The following is a 23680-nucleotide window of genomic DNA, read 5'->3' as shown; positions in this document are numbered from 1 at the left end:
GCCCTAGGAATAAGTGAAGATCACATCACCTTTTTTCCGGACAGAGTGGAACTTCACCCTAGGCAGGGGTTCATCCCCAAGGTCTCCACTTCTTCTCATCTTCTAGAACCTTGGGCTCTTCCGGTTTTCCAAAACGCAGACGACCTAGACATCTCTAGAGTTCTTCGGGCCTATCTGGAAATCACAAGCTCATTCAGACAGTCTGACAGTCTGTTCGTCATCCCCTTCGGGAAAAACAGGGGCAAAGAGTCCACCAAGAGGACTCTATCATCATGGATCATCAAGCTCATCCAGAAAACCTATAAAGTCAAGGGGCTATCTCCACCTTCACAAGTAAGAGCTCATTCTACTAGGGCAGTCTTGGCTTCCTGGGCGGCAAGGGCCAACGTTTCCTTAGAGACGGTTTGCAGGGCCGCTTCATGGTCATCACGTCATATATTCTTCAAACATTATCGTATCGACCCAGGGTCACTTTCAACTGTGGAGTTCAGCAGAAGGACTATTCAGTAGACCATGTCTTTGTCCAATTAAAGATTTGCATATTTAGCATTACCCACCCATTTTTCTTTGCTAGTTATTTATCACTAGTATGCTGCCATGGAAGCACCAGGAAAACGGAAAATTGTTTCATACTTACCGTAATTTTCCTTTCCTGGTGCCTATCCATGGCAGCATATGCTCCCACCCCTAGTATTCTATACGACAGAGAATGATGGGACAGGGGGCTGGGCCTTTCTTTTATGCTACTCACTGGTCCTGAGGGAGGAGTAGAGGCGGAGCTCTATCACTAGTATGCTGCTATGGATAGGCACCAGGAAAGGAATATTACGGTAAGTATGAAGCAATTTTCCTTTTTTTTACCATTTTGGATAGAGCAAAGGAGGATTTTACCCCTGTCAGGTTTTGTTCGCCATCTGTGTCCCATTGAGGAGATTTTCCTTCACTTCGTGTCCCATAGCCAAACAGGAAGTGAGAAGAAATCTCTTTAAATCAAGGGAATTCCTTGGGGACTTCTAGGCCACCATAACTAGTGTACCCTTTGGAAGAATTCCCCTCTATTATTTTTTTGGGGACAACCCAAAATGTGGGTAATTTCTTTTACTGTCACTTTCAATGATAATGGTAAACAGGACAAAAAGAGAGGGTTAATCTCCTTAATGGGAGCACAGACAGCAATAAAAACTTACAGGTGTTCTAATCCCTTTCCACTCTAACTAAAAAAAAAAAAAGTTTTGCATTTAGTTATACTTTAAGATTTGACTTAGGGCTCATGCACACTGCAGCTAAAAAAAAAAAAAAAAGGAGCTGTAATTTGAGCTTTTATTTGAGCTTGAAAAAGCTTAAGCTTTTTAGTGCTCTTTTGTGCTCTGGTGCGCGTTTTTTATTGAGCTTCTTCAAGCTTCTTTGAGCTCCTTCAAGCTTCTTTAGGCTGTTTTGAGCATAAGTGTTTGTTTCACAAATCCTCTTTAGGGCTCATGCACGCTGCAACTTAAAGAAGCAGCTCCAACAGGCTTTTGAGCTTTTTTGAGCTCTCATTTTTTTCTGCCTGGAAACTCCCCTCCATGTTAACCATTGTGTCCATGCACACTATGGCTTTTTCAGGAGTTTACAAGCACATGCTCTTACAGGCAGAAATAAACCCCCCACTAAACTCGCGTTTTTGAAAGGAGCTTTTAAGCAAAAAAGACACCTAAGTGCCCAAAAACAAAAAAGCGCAAAAACAAGAAAGCATGAAAAAACACATAAAAAAAAAAATTTGAAATAATGAACTTAAGGGTAGGGTTTGCGAAAAAAAAAAATGCTTATGCTTAAAAGAGCTCAAAGAATTTCAAAAGGAGCTCAATAAAAACGTGCAAAAGAGGCCAAAAAAGTACAACCTTCTCCAAGCTGAAATAAAAGCTCAAATGCCTGTAAAGGCAGCTTTTTTTGAGGTGCAGTGTGAATGGGCCCTTAAACCCACTGGAGGATTTTGCTGTCTTACGTCCAGGCCACTTTTTGCGATTCGGCGCTGTGCGACTTTAACTGACAATTGCACGGACGTGCGACGCCGTACCCAAACGAAATTTACGTCCTTTTTTTCCCACAAACAGAGCTTTCTTTTGGTGGTATTTGATCACCTGTGCGATTTTTATTTTTTGCGCTATAAACAAAAAAAGAGCGTTTATTTTGAAAAAATAACAATATTTTTAACATTTTTTTATATGAAATTCCCCCCAAGAAAGATGTAAAAACCAATTTTTTTTACATTTTTGGCTAATTTGTTTTCTGCTACCTATGTTTGGTAAAAAAAATCACAATAAGCGTATTTTGATTGGTTTGCGCAATAGTTATTGCATTTACAAACAAAGGGAAAGATTTCTGTCATTTTTGGTGTTTTTTTTAACGCGTAATGGCGGCGATCTGCGATTTTTTTTGCGGTACTGCGACATTGCGGCGGACAGATCGGACCCTTGACTGACATTTTTGACACTTTTGGGGGTACCAGTGACATTACTGCAGTAATCAGTGCTATAAATATGCACTGTTACTGTAAAAATGACACTGGCAGGGAAGGGGTTAATTTTATTGGAGAGGGAGGGGTTAATTTATGCCTGGTGTATACTGACGTGTGGGGGGGGGAGGTGACTATGTGACAGAAGGACAGATCGGATGTCCAGCTATGCTGAACACTCCGATCTGTCACTCCCTGTCACTTGGGAGATCCGCCCGCTTGTGTTTACACAGGCGGGCGGATCTCCACACTAGATCCCCGACGATCGGGGATGAGCGGCGGCGATCGCCGCTGCTCTTCCCCTGGCCCGACTCCCGCTGTGACCGAAAACAGCGGGAGCGAGCCTCCGGCGGCGCGCAAGCGCCGCCCAGAAGGGGGAGTGTCTGACGACGTAGTACTACGTCGTCAGACGATAACGAGCCACTCTGCCGCAGTAATATTACTGTGGGCGGAGGTAAAGTGGTTAAAGTAGTACAGGAAACTTTTCTAAACTTGGAGTGACTTCAGTAGTGCTAACTAAGACAGCTTTCATTGACTAAAATGGGACGTGACGCTACTTGTAATATTAGACCTTGCTCATTTATCAAGTTAAAATTTATAAAAAAAAGTTGTCTTTAAAACACTCGCAATCCAAGGATTTACTATATATATATATATATATATATATATATATATATATGTGTGTGTGTGTATGTATGTGTGTGTGTGTGTGTGTATGTGTGTGTATATATATATAGATACATATCTTAGGGATCGACCGATTATCGGCAAGGCCGATATGCACTTTCCCCGATATATCGGAATCGGCCCCGGAAGTTACCGATATTGCCAATATTTTCGTGATGTCATTCTGCCTTTTTAGGCCACCTCCCTAGCCTTGGACAGCTTCGCCTGGAGTCGGGACTAGTCTCGCAGGAGTGTATCACAGCCACCCACAGTAGCCCGATGCCTGCCAGCCACCCACACCCATAGGCCCTGTACCAGCCAGCCACAGGCACTGTATCAGCGAGCCAGCCAGCCACCCACAGGCCCTGTACAAGCCAGCCAGCCACCCACAGGCACTGTACCAGCCAGCCACAGGCACTGTACCAGCCAGCCACCCCCAGGCCCTGTACCAGCCAGCCACCCACAGGCCCTGTACCAGCCAACCAGCCACCCACAGGCCCTGTACCAACCAGCTACAGGCACTGTACCAGCCAGCCAGCCAACCACAGGCCCTGTACCCACCAGCCACCCACATCCCCTGTGCCAGCCAGCCACCCACCACAGGGTGCCAGCCACCCACCACATGGTGCCGGACAGCCAGCCACCCACAGGCCCTGTACCAGCCAGCCACAGGCACTTTACCAGCCACCCACCTACCACAGGGTGCCAGCCAGCCACCCACCACAGGGTGCCAGCCAGCCACCCACCACCACAGGGTGCCAGACAGCCACCCACCACCACAGGGTGCCAGACAGCCAGCCACCCACCACAGGGTTTCAGACAGCAAGCCACCCATCACCACAGGGTGCCAGCCAGCCACCCACCCACCCACCACAGGGTGCCAGCCAGCCACCCACCACAGGGCGCCAGCCAGCCATCCACCACAGGGTGCCAGCCAGCCAGCCACCCACCACAGGGTGCCAGCAAGCCAGCCACCCACCACAGGGTGCCGGACAGACAGCCACCCACCACAGGGTGCTGGACAGACAGCCACCCACCACAGGGTGCCAGCAAGCCAGCCATTAGGTATTAAACAAACATTAACATGTTCAGTACCAGATTTGTGTCAAAAATTGTCTTTATTTACTTTAAATGTACAAAATAACGGCCCATATCGGCTGATACTGATATGTGATGGCCAACACACACACACACACACACACACACACACACACACACACACACACACACACTATTGTCAAAAGTATTAGGACACCTGCCATTACATGCACATAAGCTTTAATTTAACTTTAATGGCATCCCAGTCTTAGTTCACAGGGTTCAATACTGAGTTGACCCACCCTTTGCAGCTATAACAGCTTCAGATTTTCTGGGAAGGCTGTCCACAAGGGTAAGTAGCGTGTCTATGGGAATGTTTGATCATATTTCAGGAAGCACATTTGTGGTCCATAAAGACATGGATGAGGAAATTTGGGGTGGAGGAACTTGACTTGCCTGCACAGAGTCCTGACCTCAACCCAATAGCACACTTTTGGGATGAATTAGAGCGCAGACTGCAAGCCAGGCCTTCTCACCCAACAATCAGTGCCTGATCTCACAAATGTGCTTCTAGAAGAATGGTCAAACATTCCCATAGAAACACTCCTAAACCTTGTGGACAGACTTCCCAGAAGAGTTGAAGCTGTTATAGCTGCAAAGGGTGGGTCAACTCAATATTAAACCCTTCAGACTAAAGCCTCGTACACACAATCAGATTATCGAACGATCTTTCGTTCGATTTTTGTTGCATGCTAATCTCATATGGAAAGTGAAGAGGTTATACGAAAATTCCCGTACGACAGAATTCAACTTCAGAAGTGATGTCATGTGTTGAATTGTTTTGTATGTGTTCTTTCGTTTCTGAGCATGCCTAGTCTTGCTCTTATGATTTTTTTTCGGATGAAAACTGTACTAATTAAATGAAAATCGGACGTTGTGTTGACATACGATAAAGATTTTATAGCCTGCACATGCAGATTTTGTCGTCCAAAAATTCGTAAATGGCTGTCAAAAGCAGTATACTTACAATCCGAAAATCGGCAGATCATCAAATTTTTCTTCCGATTTTTGTATCATGTGTACGGGCCTTAAAACTGGGATCCCATTAAAGTTCAAGTGCGTGTAAAGGCAGGCGTCCCAATACTTTTGGTAAGTGTGTGTATATGTATGTATATATATTAGTGATCGATATCATTTTTTTAATGCCGATACCGATATTTTGGTCATCGCATATCGGTATCGGCCGATATTTTCAGACGTTTAGAGGCAGGGCCGGACTGACCATTGGGCACAGCGGGCATTGTCCCGGTGGGCCGCGGCGCCGTGAGTCATCCACGGTAAAAGTAAGTTCCCTCACTGCGGCCGCAAAATTACAAACACCGGCCGATGTACTTGCCAGTTTCCTGCTTACCGGCTCCGCGGCCAATCAGCCTTCTGCTCAGGGGAGGTGTGAGTCACACCCCCCTGAGCAGAAGGCTGATTGGCAGCGGAGACGGAAGTCAAGTAGTTCAGCGTGTGTTGTGTTACTTTACTTCCCGCCGGCCGCCGGTGTCCTGCCCGGCGCGGCCAGCCCTGCCACTGATCGGACGGCATCTCAAGCAGCTGCAGCCTGCAGATGGCAGCTCCTTCGGTCCAACTCCGGGCTGCTCGCAGGGGGGGCGGCGGGGAGAGAAGAGCAGAGAAGGTAAGTGCCTGCCTGCAGACAGTGCTGTGCAGCCCCGGCCGTGTGTGACTGCTCAATAGGAGAGGGATGGATGGGGCGGCTGCAGCCTGCATATAGAGGATTTTTGATGTTTACCTATTCCTCCCTGCTGCCGCTGGATGGATGCCTGATTCTCCTCTCTGCAGGCATTCTGCGGCTGCAGGAGAAATATGGAAATATAATAAATTTCTCTATATGCAGCTGTCCCATCCCCCTCCTATACAACTTCTTTTACTGCTCCCCACTCCCCCAGTGATCTTAGCGCCCCCCCCCTGTGCTCTTCAAGTCCCCATAGTACTTTTCAATCCCCCCTATGCACTCTGGCTCCCCCAGTGCTCTCCACCCCCTGTGCTCCCTGGCTCCCCCCTAAGTGATTTCCAGTCCCCCCAGTGCTCTCCAGTCCCCCCCCATGCTCTCCATCCCCCTGGTTTTCCCTGCCTGCCCCCCCCCCAGTGCTATCCACGCCCTGCGCCTTCCAACCCCCCCCCTTAATTCTCTCCAGTCCCCCCCCAGTGCTATCCACGCCCTGCGCCTTCCAACCCCCCTGCAATGCTTTCCAACCCCCCCCTTAATTCTCTCCAGTCCCCCCCCCCCTTGCCCTTCAGCTCCTCCAGTGCTATCTGCTTTCCCTGTGCTCTCCGGCCCCCCTAGTGTTCTTCTATCTTCTATTATGTCTGCAGTCTCCGACTTTCTCCTGTACTATGTCTGCAGTCTCTGCCAATATCCTGTACTATGTCTGCAGACTCTGACCATCTCCTGTATCACGTCCGCAGTCTCTGACCATCTCCTGTATCACGTCCTCAGTCTCTGACCATCTCCTGTATCACGTCCGCAGTCTCTGACCATCTCCTGTATCACGTCCTCAGTCTCTGACCATCTCCTGTATCACGTCCTCAGTCTCTGACCATCTCCTGTATCACGTCCTCAGTCTCTGACCATCTCCTGTATCACGTCCTCAGTCTCTGACCATCTCCTGTATCACGTCCTCAGTCTCTGACCATCTCCTGTATCACGTCCTCAGTCTCTGACCATCTCCTGTATCACGTCCGCAGTCTCTGACCATCTCCTGTATCACGTCCTCAGTCTCTGACCATCTCCTGTATCACGTCCTCAGTCTCTGACCATCTCCTGTATCACGTCCTCAGTCTCTGACCATCTCCTGTATCACGTCCTCAGTCTCTGACCATCTCCTGTATCACGTCCTCAGTCTCTGACCATCTCCTGTATCACGTCCTCAGTCTCTGACCATCTCCTGTATCACGTCCTCAGTCTCTGACCATCTCCTGTATCACGTCCTCAGTCTCTGATCATCTCCTGTATCACGTCCTCAGTCTCTGACCATCTCTTGTATCACGTCCTCAGTCTCTGACCATCTCTTGTATCACGTCCTCAGTCTCTGACCATCTCTTGTATCACGTCCTCAGTCTCTGACCATCTCTTGTATCACGTCCTCAGTCTCTGACCATCTCTTGTATCACGTCCTCAGTCTCTGACCATCTCCTGTATCACGTCCTCAGTCTCTGACCATCTCCTGTATCACGTCCTCAGTCTCTGACCATCTCCTGTATCACGTCCTCAGTCTCTGACCATCTCCTGTATCACGTCCTCAGTCTCTGACCATCTCCTGTATCACGTCCTCAGTCTCTGACCATCTCCTGTATCACGTCCTCAGTCTCTGATCATCTCCTGTATCACGTCCTCAGTCTCTGACCATCTCTTGTATCACGTCCTCAGTCTCTGACCATCTCTTGTATCACGTCCTCAGTCTCTGACCATCTCTTGTATCACGTCCTCAGTCTCTGACCATCTCTTGTATCACGTCCTCAGTCTCTGACCATCTCTTGTATCACGTCCTCAGTCTCTGACCATCTCTTGTATCACGTCCTCAGTCTCTGACCATCTCTTGTATCACGTCCTCAGTCTCTGACCATCTCTTGTATCACGTCCTCAGTCTCTGACCATCTCTTGTATCACGTCCTCAGTCTCTGACCATCTCTTGTATCACGTCCTCAGTCTCTGACCATCTCTTGTATCATGTTTGCAGTCTCTGACCATCTCTTGTATCATGTTTGCAGTCTCTGACCATCTCCTGTACTATGTCCAGCGGGAACATTCTGCAGCCGCACCGCACAGCACACCCAAGGTAAGTGGAGGTCTGGAGAGAGGAGTGACTTCTACTTAGGGATTTCTTTTGCAGATAGGCTGGGCTGGCACTGGCAGCAACAATTTTATTCAAAGAAATCAGGATTTCTTCTGCAAATAGGCTGGCACTGGCAGCAACAATTTAATTCAAATCAGGATTTATTTTGCAAATAGGCTGGCCTGGCACTGGCAGCCAGGCATAGTACTAGTCTAGTACTATGCCTGCCAGTGCCAGGTCAACCTATTTGCAGAAGAAATCCTGATTTGAATTGGTCATGTCATGTGTCTGATGAGATTGTTTTTTGTTAATTGTCTGATCTGATGCCACTGCCAGCCTATTTGCAGAATAAAACCTTATTTTTCCTTATGTTTTGATCATGTGTCATGATGACATAGATTTTGGTAATTATCTGACTCTGATGCCAGCCTATTTGCAGAAGAAATCCTGATTTGAATAAAATATTTGCTGCCAGTGCCAGCCTGCCAGGTGATCTGAGGTGTGAAGGTGCAGGAATTGGGACTGATCTGAGGTGTGAAGGTGCAGGAATTGGGGTGATCTGAGGTGTGAAGGTGCAGGAATTGGGGGTATCTGAGGTGTGAAGGTGCAGGAATTGGGGGTATCTGAGGTGTGAAGGTGCAGGAATTGGGGCTGATCTGATGTGTGAAGGTGCAGGAATTGGGGTGATCTGAGGTGTGAAGGTGCAGGAATTGGGGTGATCTGATGTGTGAAGGTGCAGGAATTGGGGTGATCTGAGGTGTGAAGGTGCAGGAATTGGGGTGATCTGATGTGTGAAGGTGCAGGAATTGGGGTGATCTGAGGTGTGAAGGTGCAGGAATTGGGGTGATCTGAGGTGTGAAGGTGCAAAGCTCACTTGATTTCTTACTATTCAAGCGGTTTACAGCAGTTACTTTATATGAAGTTGACAGTTTTTTTTTTTATGTACCTGGCACTCCCAATTTCTTTTAAAACATTTTTCGGCACACTATGCCCAAAAAGGTGGTCTACCCCTTGATTATTAGAGTAACCCTCATCTTGTGCTGCTTCATACTATTTTTAGGACTCAACCATCAAAACAGGATTTAAAGTAAGACAAAAAAAAACCGCATCATATGGCAGCTCTGATCTAAATCGGACCCAATCTATCAGATTAGACTAAAAAAGGTACCGTAATCGAATCCACACATCCTGGAACATTAAATCCTCTCATCAAGCATCCCGACGAACGTCCCTCCCTGCCACGCCCCCCCCCCCCCGCGGGCTGCTCAGTCCAAAATGCCCGGGCCTATTTTTTGTCCCAGTCCGGGCCTGTTTAGAGGTACTAATGTGGAGGGATCTGGGGGTCTAAAAGACCCCAAACCCCTCCTCTGCACTTAAAAGCATTCAAAACGCCAAGTTTGGCTGTTTTGAATGCTGTAATTTTTTTTAATTTGGCGCAGAGTACCTGGAAGTGATGGCATGACATCACTTCCGGGTTTTTACTTGGAGATCCGATCAGAGCCAAATGCAGCTTTGATCGGGTCTTCAGAGGCCGTGCAGGTAGGTTGACCGTGTCTCCCAGTGGGACAGGAGATCCGGGCTAGCTCTCGGCCGCATCGGTTGTCATTACAAGACAGCCGACCGTCGGCTATGGACGCCGGTACCGGGGTGATGCCTCTAGCTGCAGGTATCACTCCGGTACAAGCACTTTCCCGAAATACCGGCAATATTGGTAACCTCAGGGACCGATTCCGATATATTGGGGGAAAGTGCATTTCCGCCTCCGATATATCGGTGTTGCCGATAATCGGTCGATCCATATATATATATATATATATATATATATATATATATATATATATATATACCATATACACCTTAAAATAATAGTATTGACCCAAAAGCATGATAGTTTATAGAATGTAAGAATGTAAAGTGAGCACACAGCTGAAAAAAGAGACTTAATAGCTATTCTTCTGTAGTTCCACCCTAATTTACTAGTAATACAATACATTTAACTTTTTAATTTACTTTTGAACACATGAACATGAATATTCTTTGGGAGTCCGTGTTGATGCAATCACTTCAAGTGAGAACAATATTGACATTTTACACATTATTTATAGTAGATTATTATCTGAGTTAATTAGGTGTTTAGATGTATTACCTATCCAGATAGCGCTGACAGGAACATTCTCAGTTTCCTCTGTTGGCACATTCTGCTTCAATAAAGTCACAGGAAGTACTGCAGATAATTTCAGGTACAGTAAAGTTGTAGAACCAGGATGCCCCATTACACACAGGTATGAAGCACGTTGGCCATCCACACCCTAACTCGGTTATATAACAAACCCGATGCTTGTGTCACGCCAAGCCCTTGTTACTAATTGATTATATGGCTCAGGTGAACCATTTTTTAGCATTTGTGCAGCCAGTTTCCTCACCTGACACAGGTGTTTTCCAGTGTTTACTGTACTGTATACACTGCAAATCATGTTAGCTGACTCCAAGCTACAAAACATGGCCCACATTTGTGGACAGGAAGAAAAATATCTGCCTCATTACATAAAGCTCCCATGACACTCAGATATTCTAATTGCAAACAGAGCAAAGTACTCACTTGACATGCCTTTGCTTGGAGATAACCATAGCTTTAGCACTGGAATCTAAAACACACTTAAAAAAAAAGAACATTTGACAAGTAAGGCAGATAGCAGCTATGAATTTCCTTTACTATAGCAGACATACAAACATTTTCTTGGGGAAATTAATATAATAATTATTAATGTTTTTCACTCTTACTTGCAGTACTTGCTCAATTGTTGGACATAGCAACTTCAACATAGTAATACATTGGTACTGTACATGAAATAAATAGTTGGTAACAAAAAAAATACAATGTAAAGCTTTAAAGTAGATACATGATTAAAATAATAATAATAATAATAATAATTGTTGTTATTAATGTTATTATTATTACATCATATAATAAAATTCTACATTAAAGAGGAAGTAAACCCTCTGAAAAGAAATGTGGAAAAAAAAAACCTGTAAAGACAAAGGCATAATGAGCTAGTATGCATCGCATGCTAGCTCATTATGAAGTACTTACCTGAAAACGAAGCTACCGCAGTGCCGCACGCTCGGCAACAGGACAGCTGACATTTTCGGCCGTCCTGCTTCCTGGATTGCGTCCTCCGGCCATCTGAATGGCCCGAGGCACGATTACATCACCCCCGCGCATGCTCTCGGGAGCCGCCTTTCACGGCACAGGGCTCTGAAAGAACGGCATATGTGGCCGTTCCCTCGGAGTGCTTGCGCCAATGACATCATCGGCTGCATGCACTGTAAATATCTCCTAAACGCTGCATGTTTAGGAGATATTTATTAGCACCTATAGGTAAGCCTTCATATAGGCTTACCTATAGGTAAAAGTCTTTAAAGTGGGTTTACAACCACTTTAATCCATTAAACATATACCTGGCTTAAAGCGATAGTAAAGTCTCATTGGAAAATAGGGTTTCCATCCGTCCAGATTTCACGGACAGGATCGGATGTCAGCCATAGAGATGCATTTGGCATCTGTTCAGATCCGCCAAAAAAACTGACAGGCGGATCTGAACGGTCCGCCTGCGTGAAAGGGTCCTTATAGAGTCTACAAGCTATGGTACCAATCACTGAAAATTGATTACACCTGATGTACTAACTGCCTATCTCCTTTCTTGAGGCCCTGAAATGCTAGGACAGTGCAAATACCCCCTAATGACCCCTTTTTAGAAAGTAGATAGTCCAAGGTATTTAGTAAGAGGCATTAAGAGGTTTTTTTTTTTTTTAATAATATAATAATTAATTTTAAGACAACTCACAGAAAATACAGAAACCAATGATACCCATGTCACATCACTGAGAAACAAGTGAGGTCATAAACAATACATGGGTCAGGAGAAGAACATTCTGGAAGGCCCGGCTCTAAAGAGTCTCTGCACCCTGCAATGATTTCCTTTTTTTCTTTTTATGTAGTCCAGTAAGAAAAGAAAAATAAAGAAACAGTATTGGAAGAAGAAAGAAAGAAAGAAAGAAAGAAAGAAAGAAAGAAAGAAAGAAAGAAAGAAAGAAAGAAAGAAAGAAAGAAAGAAAGAAAGAAAGAAAGAAAGAAAGAGAAAGAAAGAAAGAAAGAAAGAAAGAAAGAAAGAAAGAAAGAAAGAAAGAAAGAAAGAAAGAAAGAAAGAAAGAAAGAAAGAAAGAAAGAAAGAAAGAAAGAAGGAAGAGAGTGATTTCAGGAACCTAATATGTATAGAGTCTGAGGGACAGAAGGGAAAGGGGAGACATGATTGAAACCTTTTATACATCAAGGGGGAGAATAAGGTTCAGGAGGGCAGTTTTTTCAATATGAAACCAAAATCAAGAACACACATGAGACATGACCTCAAACTAACTGGAGGAAAATTCATAACTACCAGTAATCTTAGAAAGTATTATTTTACTGAAAGGGTAGTTGATGCTTGAATGAATAAACTATCAGCAGAGGTAGTAAAGCCTCATACACACTATCAGATTAACGGACTAATTTTCTTTAGTTTTTTGTTGCATGCTAGTCTCATATGGCAAGTGAAGAGGTTACTTTCATACGAAAATTCTCGTAAGACAGAATTCAACTTCAGAAGTGATGTAATGTGTTGAATTGTTTTGTATGTATTCTTTAGTTTCCGAGCATGCCTAGGCTTGCTCTTATGATTTTTTTCAGACAAAAACTGTACTAATTAAATGAAAATCAAATGTGTTCACGTACGATAAAAATTTTATAGCCAGCACATCCAGTTTTTGTCATCCGAAAATTCGTAATCGACTGTCGAAAGCACCATACTAACGATCCGAAAATCGGCAGATCGTTCGTCAGACGAAATTTTACTTCCGATTTTCTTATCATGTGTAAAGGCCTAAGACAGTCAGCAGTAAATACACTGAACAAAATTATAACACTTTTTGTTTTTGCTCCCATTTTTCATGAGCTGAACTCAAAGATCTAAGACTTTTTCTATGTACACAAAAGGCCTATTTCTCTCAAATATTGTTCACAAATCTGTCTAAATCTGTGTTAGTGAGCACTTCTCCTTTGCCGAGATAATCCATCCACCTCAAGATGCTGATTAGACAGCATGAATATTGCACAGGTGTGCTTTAGGCTCGCCACAATAAAAGGCCACTCTAAAATGTGCAGTTTTATCACACAGCGCAATGCCACAGATGTCACAAATTTTGAGGGAGCGTGCAATTGGCATGCTGACTGCAGGAATGTCCACCAGAGCTGTTGCCTGTGAATTGAACGTTCATTTCTTTACCATAAGCTGTCTCCAAAGGCGTTTCAGAGAATTTGGCAGTACATCCAACCAGCCTCACAACCGCAGACCATGTGTAACCACACCCAGCCCAGGCCCTCCACGTCCAGCACCTTCACCTCCAAGATCGTCTGAGACCAGCCACCCAGAAACCTTCTCAGGGAAGCTCATCTGCATGTTCGTCCTCCTCATCGGGGTCTTGACTCGACTACAGTTCATCGTCGAAACCGACTTGAGGTGGCAAATGCTCACATTTAATGGCATCTGGAACTTTGGAAAGGTGTTCTTTTTTCACTGTACAGGGCAGATGGCAGACAGCATGTATGACGTCGGATGGGTGAGCGGTTTGCTGATGTCAACGTTGTGGATCGAGTGGCCCATGGTGGCGGTGGGGTTATGGTATGGGCAGGCGTATGTTATAGACAACGAACACAGGTGCATTTTATTGATGACATTTTGAATGCACAGAGATACCGTGACGAGATCCTGAGGCCCATTGTTGTGCCATTCACCCACGACCATCACCTCATGTTGCAGCATGATAATGCATGACCCCATGTTGCAAGGATCTGTACACAATTCCTGGAAGCTGAAAAGATCCCAGTTCTTGTATGGCCAGCATACTCACCGCACATGTCACCCATTCAGCATGTTTGGGATGCTCTGGATTGGCGTATATGATAGCGTGTTCCAGGTCCTTCCAATATCCAGCTACTTCACACAGCCATTGAAGAGGAGCGGACCAACATTCCACAGGCCACAATCAACAACCTCATCAACTCTATGTGAAGGAGATGTGTTGCACTGCGTGAGGCAAATGGTGGTCACACCAGATACTGACTGGTTTTCTGACACCCCCCAATACAGTAAAACTGCACATTTTAGGGTGGCCTTTTATTGTGGCCAGCCTAAGACACACCTGTGCAATAATCATGCTGTCTAATCAGCATCTTGATATGCCACGCCTGTGAGGTGGATGGATTATCTCAGCAAAGAAAAAAATGCTCACCAACACAGATTTAGACAGATTTGTGAACAATATTTGAGAGAAATAGACCTTTTGTGTACATAGAAAAAGTCTTAGATCTTTGAATTCAGCTTATAGAAAATAGGGGGAAAAACAAAAGTGTTGCTTTTATAATTTTGTTCAGTGTAGCTTAACCACTTAAGCCCCGGAAGATTTTACCCCCTTACTGACCAGGGCCTATTTTGCGATTCGGCACTGCGTTGCTTTAACGGACAATTATGCGGTCGTGCGACGCTGTACCTAAACGAATTTCACTTCTTTTTTTCCCACAAACAGAGCTTTCTTTTGGTGGTATTTGATCACCTGTGCGATTTTTTGCGCGATTCATGCGCTATAAACAAAAAAAGAGCGTAAATTTTGCAAAAATAACAATTTTTTTTTACATTTTTTTATATGAAATCCCCCCCCCCCCAAAAAAAAATTGTAAAAATCAAAATTTTTTAACATTTCAGGCCAATTTATTTTATGCTACATATGTTTGGTAAAAAAAAATGCGTATTTTGATTGGTTTGCGTAAAAGTTATTGCGTTTACTAACAAAGGGAAAGATTTTTGTCATTTTTGTTGTTTTTTTTTAACGAGTAATGGCGGCGATCTGCGTTTTTTTTTTTGCGGGACTGCGACATTGCGGCGGACAGATCGGACCCTTGACTGACATTTTTGACACTTTTGGGGTTACCAGCGACATTACTACAGTAATCAGTGCTATACATATGCACTGTTACTGTAAAAATGACACTGGGAGGGAAGGGGTTAACTTTATTGGAGAGGGAGGGGTTAAGTGTGTCCCTAGGGGCGTGTTTCTAACTGTGATTGGCTGTGGCTAATGGTGTAAGAACAGAGATCAACGGTCCTACATAGTAGAACCGTATGATCTCCATTCTTACACAGGGGAGAATGACAGGCGGCTGTGTTTACATTTGCCGTCTGCCTTTCTCCCGCTCTAATGGACGATCGCGAGTGCCCGGCGGACATGGGGTCCACCGGGCACACGCGCGGGGGGGGGGGGGGGTCCGTGAGCGAGCGGGAGCGCGCCTCCGGCAGCGCGCACTCGCTCCCTAGCCTCACAGGCTAGCGACTTTGCCTGTGAGGGGCTGACCGCTCACGTAAATAGTCGTGCGGCGGTCGGCAAGTGGTTAAAACATGCTTGAGATAAACATAGATCTATATTCAGAAAAAAAAGTTAACAGAAAAAAAACAAAAATGAAAAACAAAAAAAATGGGCAGATTCGATGAACTACTGTCTTTTTCTGCTGTCACTTTTCTGTTTCTATGTGGATATATGTGGTTTGTTTTTTGGTCAGCTGCAATGATCTGTAGATCTTTTCAGGGATAAAGAACTTATATATGTTAATCAGCTACTTGCTTGATTAACTGGAAATATGACACATATGAAAAAAATAAACAATATGTCATTTTTGGACTGATTAGTAATTGAAACAAAAAAAAAAATAGTATAGGTCGTTAAGCTCTTAGGGTCATATGACATGTAGCCTTATCTCATTTCATGCAAAGAAGCAGTTTCCTTATCTTGATTTAGAAAACCAGTACAATCCTGTAATAAATAAAATAAATAAATGTAACTATCCTTAATAAAAGATCGGAACCCTGTCAGAGAACAAAATGGCTTTAGTTTATGTAAGTGTTCTATGTGTTTTTTTTTTTCCAAAGTAAAATAGTCCATACACGTAAGACCTGCTATTTATAAATCTAGGTTTCTTTGGAAAGGATCTACTAGTACAATATATGAACACTAAGCTCTGTATTAAAGGCTTAGATGGGTAATACTGGAAAATAATAGAAAAACAACCACGCTATAGGTCTTGCCCAGGGGAAGCTGAAAGCTTTATTTTGATGTTCAAAGGGAGCAGTTTTAGATGCTGAAAGAGCTTGGTAAACACCCCATGTGGTAGTATGTGTTTGACTCATCGAATAAATGTTTAGTCATACATTTGGTAAAATTGAAATAGAACAGTTATATCCTTCTTCGATCCTGTAAGCAGGGCCATCTTGCCGAATGGGCACGCTGGGAAGTTGCCCGGTGGCCCCACTTGCTCAGGGGCCCCACCTGCCCAGCAACCCAGCCCCAGCCAAGTATTATTCCCGATTCCCGTGTGCATCCCGCCACAAATCTTAGCAGATGGCAAGCGCCTGTCTGCCCTGCTCTGCTGTCAGGCCACTTGGGCCGTGGAGGGGGAGCTCACAACTGCAGGAATGCCTGTCTGCCTCCACGGGGACAGGCACACACAGGACAGTCGAGTCTGACTCCTGTCCGTGTGTGTTCACCGGACCCAGCCGCCGAACTTGGAAGATGTCAGTAACCTGGCACTGCTGTACCAATAAATATAGCCTTATCGATAATTTGCATTTTTATTCTTGTGGGTGATTGTGTAGGCAGGGCCCCAGTGCACTGCATTGCCCGAGGGCCCTTTAATGCTCTTAAGATGTCACTGCCTGTAATTTAGGCCAATCATGGCAAATGGTTTGATTACAGATAAAGATCAACTCACATTCACTATAATTAATACTCACCAAAATCTGCAGCTTTTTGTGTCCTGGCCGATGGTTCTGCTGGAAGCGATTGCTCAAATTGCATATAAACATGTACTGGATGTCTATATAAATGGTATATCTGTACAAGTCCAGATCACTACCTTCAAGTATAGCTTAATCTTTTCCATCCCTAAAGTGGACGTAAACCCCATTCATGAAATTTCACCTGAGCACACCTATCTATAGTGCTTTCTTATCTCTCTTCAAAGCCCTAAGGCTGGCCATACATGGTCAATTTTCTTGAACAATTTTCTGTTAGATTTACCAAAAACCATATAATAGGAGGTCAAAACTAAACAACTGTCTAATTGTATCCTATAAGGCAGGCCTTTGTACTACATAGTTTAAGGTAAATCTAAAAAAAAATTGTACAGAAAATCGTAAGAAAATTTTATCATGTATGGCCAGCCTAAGTCTCGTGGCTTTCTCCTGCTCTGTTCCTCTGTTATCAGCACGATAACTTCTGACAAGTTCTCTGTCAACTGAGATAAAACCAGGCTGAATTTTTGTGTCAGGGTTGGTGCTATAAATAGATTAGCAGAGAGCTGCTCTATTCACAGCACAGCTCTTCCTGTTTCCGCCTGTGTGAAGAGGGGAGGTGTGTGCCCTTCCTCCAATCAGCTGTCTCACAGTGTATAGCCTAACTTCCCTCCCACAGGTGAATCAGGAAGAGAAAATTCTAACAAGACGTGCACTTTCTAAACAGAAAGATGAAGACAGCACATATACAAATAAAACATATGTAGGGAGATTTGTTTCATCTCTGTGTATCATCTGAGGCTGTTCACTTCACTGGCTATGTGTGAGGGTTTACATCCACTTTAAGTTGGAAAACTCTGGTATGCAAGTGCCAGGATTCTGTGATATCTATGTGAATTATTAAGGAATCCCATTTAAGGCCCCTTTCACACTTGTGCGACTTCAAAGTCACCCGATTTTACCGCAATTTTGATGCGAGTTTGACTGAGCTAATATCTTTTCCTCAAAATGCACCAAAATTGTGCCAAAAGTAGGGCAGGGACTACATTGTAGTCAGTGCGATGGGGCTCATTGGAAATAATGGAGAACGACTTGTCATGCGATTTTGCAGTCCCAAAACGCATGACAAGTCGCACAAGTGTGAAAGGGGCCTAATATGTCTACTATGAGGAAGTGCATTCTTTAAATATTAGTTGTTCTTAAGTTTACTTTTGTACTACAGAGTAGGATATGCTAACCACAGCAAGCTCATATGGTGGCACAGCCCTTCACACCCGCGTACTGGTATTCAAAAAGTGTTAGTGGCCTAAGAACATTTAACACTTTCTGGGTCATGTATGAACTGTCATTACTTCTTCCTTGTGGCAAAAAATTGTTTTTACACTCCCACCTATGTGTGAAATGTAAGTGAAGCTTTGCACACTAACCAAAAAAAAAAACAAAAAACTGTATTAAATATATATATATATATATATATATATATCATTTTGATAGAGCAATTGGACTTTTATTGATGTTTGTGTTCCTGTTGGTGAGATTAACACACTCAGTTTGGCCTAAAAAAGGTAAAATCCAACATTTAGAGTTGTGACCAGAACAGGAATAGAAGACAAATCTTTCGATGGTAACATTTGCCCAGTGACAACTGTCTAAGAGGACATTCCCTGACATTGGAGAGATTTCCTTTCACTTCTTGTGGCGTCTACAGGAGTAAGCAAAGGGAAAGCTCCCTAGTTTGACACCAATGGCAAAAAAAAAAAAGCTGACTGGAGTCTTTTCTTTTTAAAAAAAACAAAAACAAATTGCTTGGCATTAGACATATTTAAGTGGAAAGTGAAGGAACTTTGCAGCAAATTCAGGACATGAGGGAAATGTCCTTATTATAGGAGTGCGTGCAGGGTGTGTCAAGTGTGCCATATGTGGCACAGATTCCCCCTGTTTAGACCCCTGATATTTCGCCAAAACCCCTAACGGAGCTCCTAAAAATATTGTAAAAAAATAAAACTGTAAAAAATAATTAGAAATAAAATAATAAATTAAAAAATGTAGGCACCATCCACTGCCCTACTGACACTACCCACTGCTCTACGGACAGTGTCAGTATATATACACATGTACACACATACGTGTTTGAGCTTTGGGGTGCACATCCTAATGGAACAGGCTGTGCTCACCTATGGTCCTTATATTTGTATTTTGAAGTCTGATTTTGATATGGAAGCCAACGGCTTCCATAGATGAGCAATGCAGTGATTCTGACATGAATTAAGTATCTAAAGGTTGTTCATTTTTGTGTAGTGCCTACTGAGGTACTTCCTATGTAAAGTCAGGGTAGAAAGACCTGATTATTTCATCTATTCTATGGGGTTGTTTAGGAAAACACTTATATTGGGTTTAGCTGCTTGAAAAGTTTGTTTGTGTTGTGAAGCAGAATGGAAAAGTCACCAGCATTGCAGAAGATGCCCATCCCTCAGCATGTAATATACCATGCCCATTGGCAGATTTTTAGGTGGTGCTAGTTAGTTTAGCATGCCTGCAGTTTCAGCATGGAAAAAAAGCAAGCTGTTAACATTTTCCAATAGGGCACTGTGGCTACAGATAGGGCATTTACATTATCTAAGCGAACAATTGGGTTATTTATTTATTTTTTCTATTTTTCAAGTTCCATGTCTCCTATATACCATGGCTTTGTTTTCCCACAAAGGGATTGGTTTTTACCATCTATTCTCCATTCTGGTCTGGAATGGATTTATGCCAGTAAAAAAACAAAAAAAAACAAAAAAAACAAAAAAAAAAAAAAGCATAGCCAGCCACCAAAATCAATGTAAGACCCTCATACAGGCATGCAGCCTGGCTTACAGGGAAAGTGAAGGGCAGTGAGCATATGGCTCTACTCCTGAAACATACCAGGCCATATTCCCTATACACTGGGAACGTGCCTTTGCCTTGTGTTCATACTGCATTGTGCAAACTGATGGCAAACAAATGTATTAAGTAAGGTGAAGACATTTTTCAGAGTTTGCAATTCAGTGACACTGCCCTGCCTTCTGCGTGCCCCTTGGAAATCTCATTGTACTGAATGATGATGATCATTAGCTCCTTCCTTTCACTAAACCCATTAAAATATCTCCTGCTACCTTTCACTGGCTTGCAAAACAGACAAGCTCACTGCAAGCCTGATGTTAGCTGGTATGCAAAAATTAAATAAAACAGCTACATAAAAGTGTATTTTAGAAGATACTGTATATCTAACAGAGAAATTATGAATCATATATTCACCATAGGAAATATGTTAGGACCCCCCTCCCTTAGTATAGACACCCCCCCCCACACTAAGTACAGACCCTCCTCCCACAGTATAGATCCCCTCCCTCAGTACATACTCCCCACACTAAGTACAGACCCCCCCCCTCCCACACTATAGACCCCTCTCCATCAGTGCAGACCCCCCTCCATCAGTGCAGACCCCCCCCCCTCTCCATCAGTGCAGACCCCCCTCCATCAGTGCAGACCCCCCTCCATCAGTATAGATCCCCCTCCCCTCAGTGCAGACCCCCCTCCATCAGTATAGACCCCACCTTAGTGCAGACCCTTCATCAGTGCAGACCCCCCCCCCCCACAGTGAAGACCCCCCTCCATCAGTGCAGACCCCTACCTCAGTATAGACTCCCCCTTCCATCAACACAGACCCCTTACTATCAGTACAGGCCCCCCATCCCCTCTGTACACAGCCCCCTCAGTTCAGATCCCCCCTCCATCAGTGCAGACCCCCCCCCCCTCCATCAGTATAGACCCCTCTCCATCAGAACAGACTCCCCCTCCCCTCAGTGCAAACCTTCCTCCCCCAGTGCAGACCCCTCTCCATCAGTACAGACCCTCTCCATCAGTGTAGACCCCCCTCTGTACAGACCCCACTCCATCAGTGCAAACCTCCTTCCATCAGTATAGACCTCCCTCCCTCAGTATAAAATCCCCCCACTAAGTACCGATCCCCCTTCCCTCAGTATAAACCTCCCTTCCCTAAGTACAGACCTCCCTCAGTATAAACCCCACCACTAAGTGCAGACCCCCTACCACAGTATAGACCCCCTCCATCAGTATAGACCCCTCAGTACAGACCCCCCTCTATTAGTATAGACCCCCTTCTCAGTACAGACCCCCCTCCATCATTATAGATCCCCCCTCAGTATAGACCCCCCCCCCTCAGTATAGGCCCCTCTCAATCAATATAGAGCCCTCTCCATCAGTGCAGACCCCCCTCAGTACAGACCCACCTCCATCAGTGCACACCTCCCCCCTCAGCCCAGACCCCCCTCCATCAGTGTAGACCCCATTCCATTAATACAGACCCCCACCTTCAGTACAGACCCCCTCCATCAGTGCAGACCCCCCTCAGTATAGACCCCTCTCCATAAGTACAGATCCCTCCTCCTCCCAGTGCAGACCCTCTTCCATCAGTACAGACCCCCTCCGTCAGGGAAGACCCCCCTCAGTACAGACCCCTGCCCCTCCATCAGTGCAGACCCCCTCCATCAGTGCAGACCCCCCTTCAATCAGTATAGACCCATCTCCATCATTACAGACTCCCCTCCATCAGTGCAGACCCCCCTTCTTCAGTGCAGAACCCCACCCTCAGTATAGCTCCCCCTTCCATAGGTATAGACCCCTCTCCATCAATACAGACCCCTCCCCTCAGTGCACACCCCCTTTCATCAGTTTAGACCCCCCAGTGCAGATCCCCCTATCCACTTGTGCTAGTAGGGAGGTGAGGGTTTGGATATGCGCTGGGGGGGGGGCGCTATGGGAGGGAAGCGGGTTTGTGCTCTTTTTGGAGGGTCCATTTCTAGCATATGACTTCCCTCTCCCCTCCAATAGTGCCCCCCAGCACATGTCCTCTTAACCCCCCTCCATCACTCCCCCATCTTTTTTTTTAACTTGCCCCTCTTCCTGGCCACTGTCCCCCTCCTCTGTCCATCTGCATTACAATGTACATACCTCAGATCAGCGTGGAACATGCACAGCTGTGTCCCTTCTCCTATGTAGATGTAAACCGCTAGGAGGGTGAGGCGGCTCCGGTCCGCTCCGCTGTGTAAAACAGGGAGACAGTCGGCGAGAGACACAGATGAGTGTAGGGGTGCGGTCCCGCGGCCCCCAGGTGTAACCCCTCTGGCGGGTGTCACCCGGATGTGGTCCGCACCCCCGCACCCCCTAGTGACGCCACTGATGCACACAAAACAGTATCTGCATTGCAATGAAATAGTATCTGTAATGAGCAAACACAAAAAAAGCATGAGTTTACATCTAGGTTTTACAATGTGACACCGTTTCACACTTTAGGAATATTATAGAGATCACTTCAAAATGAGTCATTTGATTTACATTTAACTTGTGTACTTGTTACAGTGGTTGGAAATGATAAACAGATTATTATCGGAAGTTTCCATGTGCTATCTTGGCAGATAACATATCTTTATCTGCTCTGCATAAAGTCTTCTTCCTTATATGAATTTCTTGTTCTGTATTTTATATGCTATTTAAATTTTGTTCTTATCTCGACTATGTGCTTTTGTTTAGCAATGCCTCCATTCTAGCAGCTGTAACCAGATCTTAAAACAGCAGGATGCATAAATAAGCTAAGGATTTAGGTATGTTTTCTTAGTAGGTTGCACAATACAACAAGCAATGGATTCACGTGTATCAGTATCCAAAACCTGCTTTTCTTTTTTGTCTTTCATTAGAGTGGGAGATGGTTAACCTTTGTCACCTTTTATTGTTATCTAGTAGAGATTTACCCTTTCTGTCTATCCTAAAGATCACTGTCATGGGATAGAAAATGTTTGGTAATGCAACTCTCTATAGTTATCCCTGGAGTTGAATGGGGGGTCTCTCAAAAGGGACACCCAAATAATGGGATTTTCTCTCACTTTGGAGAGATTTCCTCCCAGTTACTGTTGTGTCTCTGAAACAAGATGTTAAGAAAAATCTCCCCCAGTAGCATGCACACAGAAAAAAAACAATACCCTATCCAAAATTTAAGAAAAAGTTTTAGGTATATACTTTAAGGCATGACCAAAATCGAAATTTTCATATATTGCAGCTTACCACTCCTTAGACATTATGGCTCTATTTGTTTCCTTATCCACCTGGTGATTCTGCCAGTAACAACAGGGCCATCTTACCGAATGGGCATGCTAGGCAGTTGCCCGGGGGCCCCACTTGCCCAGGGGGCCCAGCCCCAGTCAAGCATTAGTCCTGAATCCTGTGTGCATTCCACCTCCAAACTTAGCAGATGGCAAGCACCTGTCGGCCCTGCGCTGCTGTCAGGCCACTTGGCCCGTGGAGGGTGAGCCTACAACTGCAGGAATGCCTGTCTGCCTCCATGGGAACAGGCACACATAGGACAGTCGAGTCTGACTCCCGTTTGTGTGTGTGTTCACCGGACCCAGCCGCCCAAATTGGAACCTGTCATTAGCCTGGCACTGCTGTACCAATAAATATTGCCTTATCGATAATTTGCATTTTTATTCTCATGGGTGATTGTGTAGGCGGTGCCCCAGTGCACTGCATTGCCCGGGGGCCTATAATGCTCTTAAGATGCCACTGAGTAACAAATGTTCTTACCTAGGGTTGCAATACTCATACTGTATGGTATCAGGACAGCACAAACAGTAAAGGACTACAATAACCTACCAGTGGCGGCCCGTCCATTGGGGGGGCGCAGGTGCACCGCCCCCCCCCATGCATGCATCCGGCCCCCTAATCTACATGCA

This window comes from Pelophylax lessonae (genome assembly GCF_965119305.1).
Source record: "Pelophylax lessonae genome assembly, chromosome: 4".
NCBI classification, from domain to species: domain Eukaryota; kingdom Metazoa; phylum Chordata; class Amphibia; order Anura; family Ranidae; genus Pelophylax; species Pelophylax lessonae.
Note: the sequence above shows the minus strand (reverse complement) of the source record.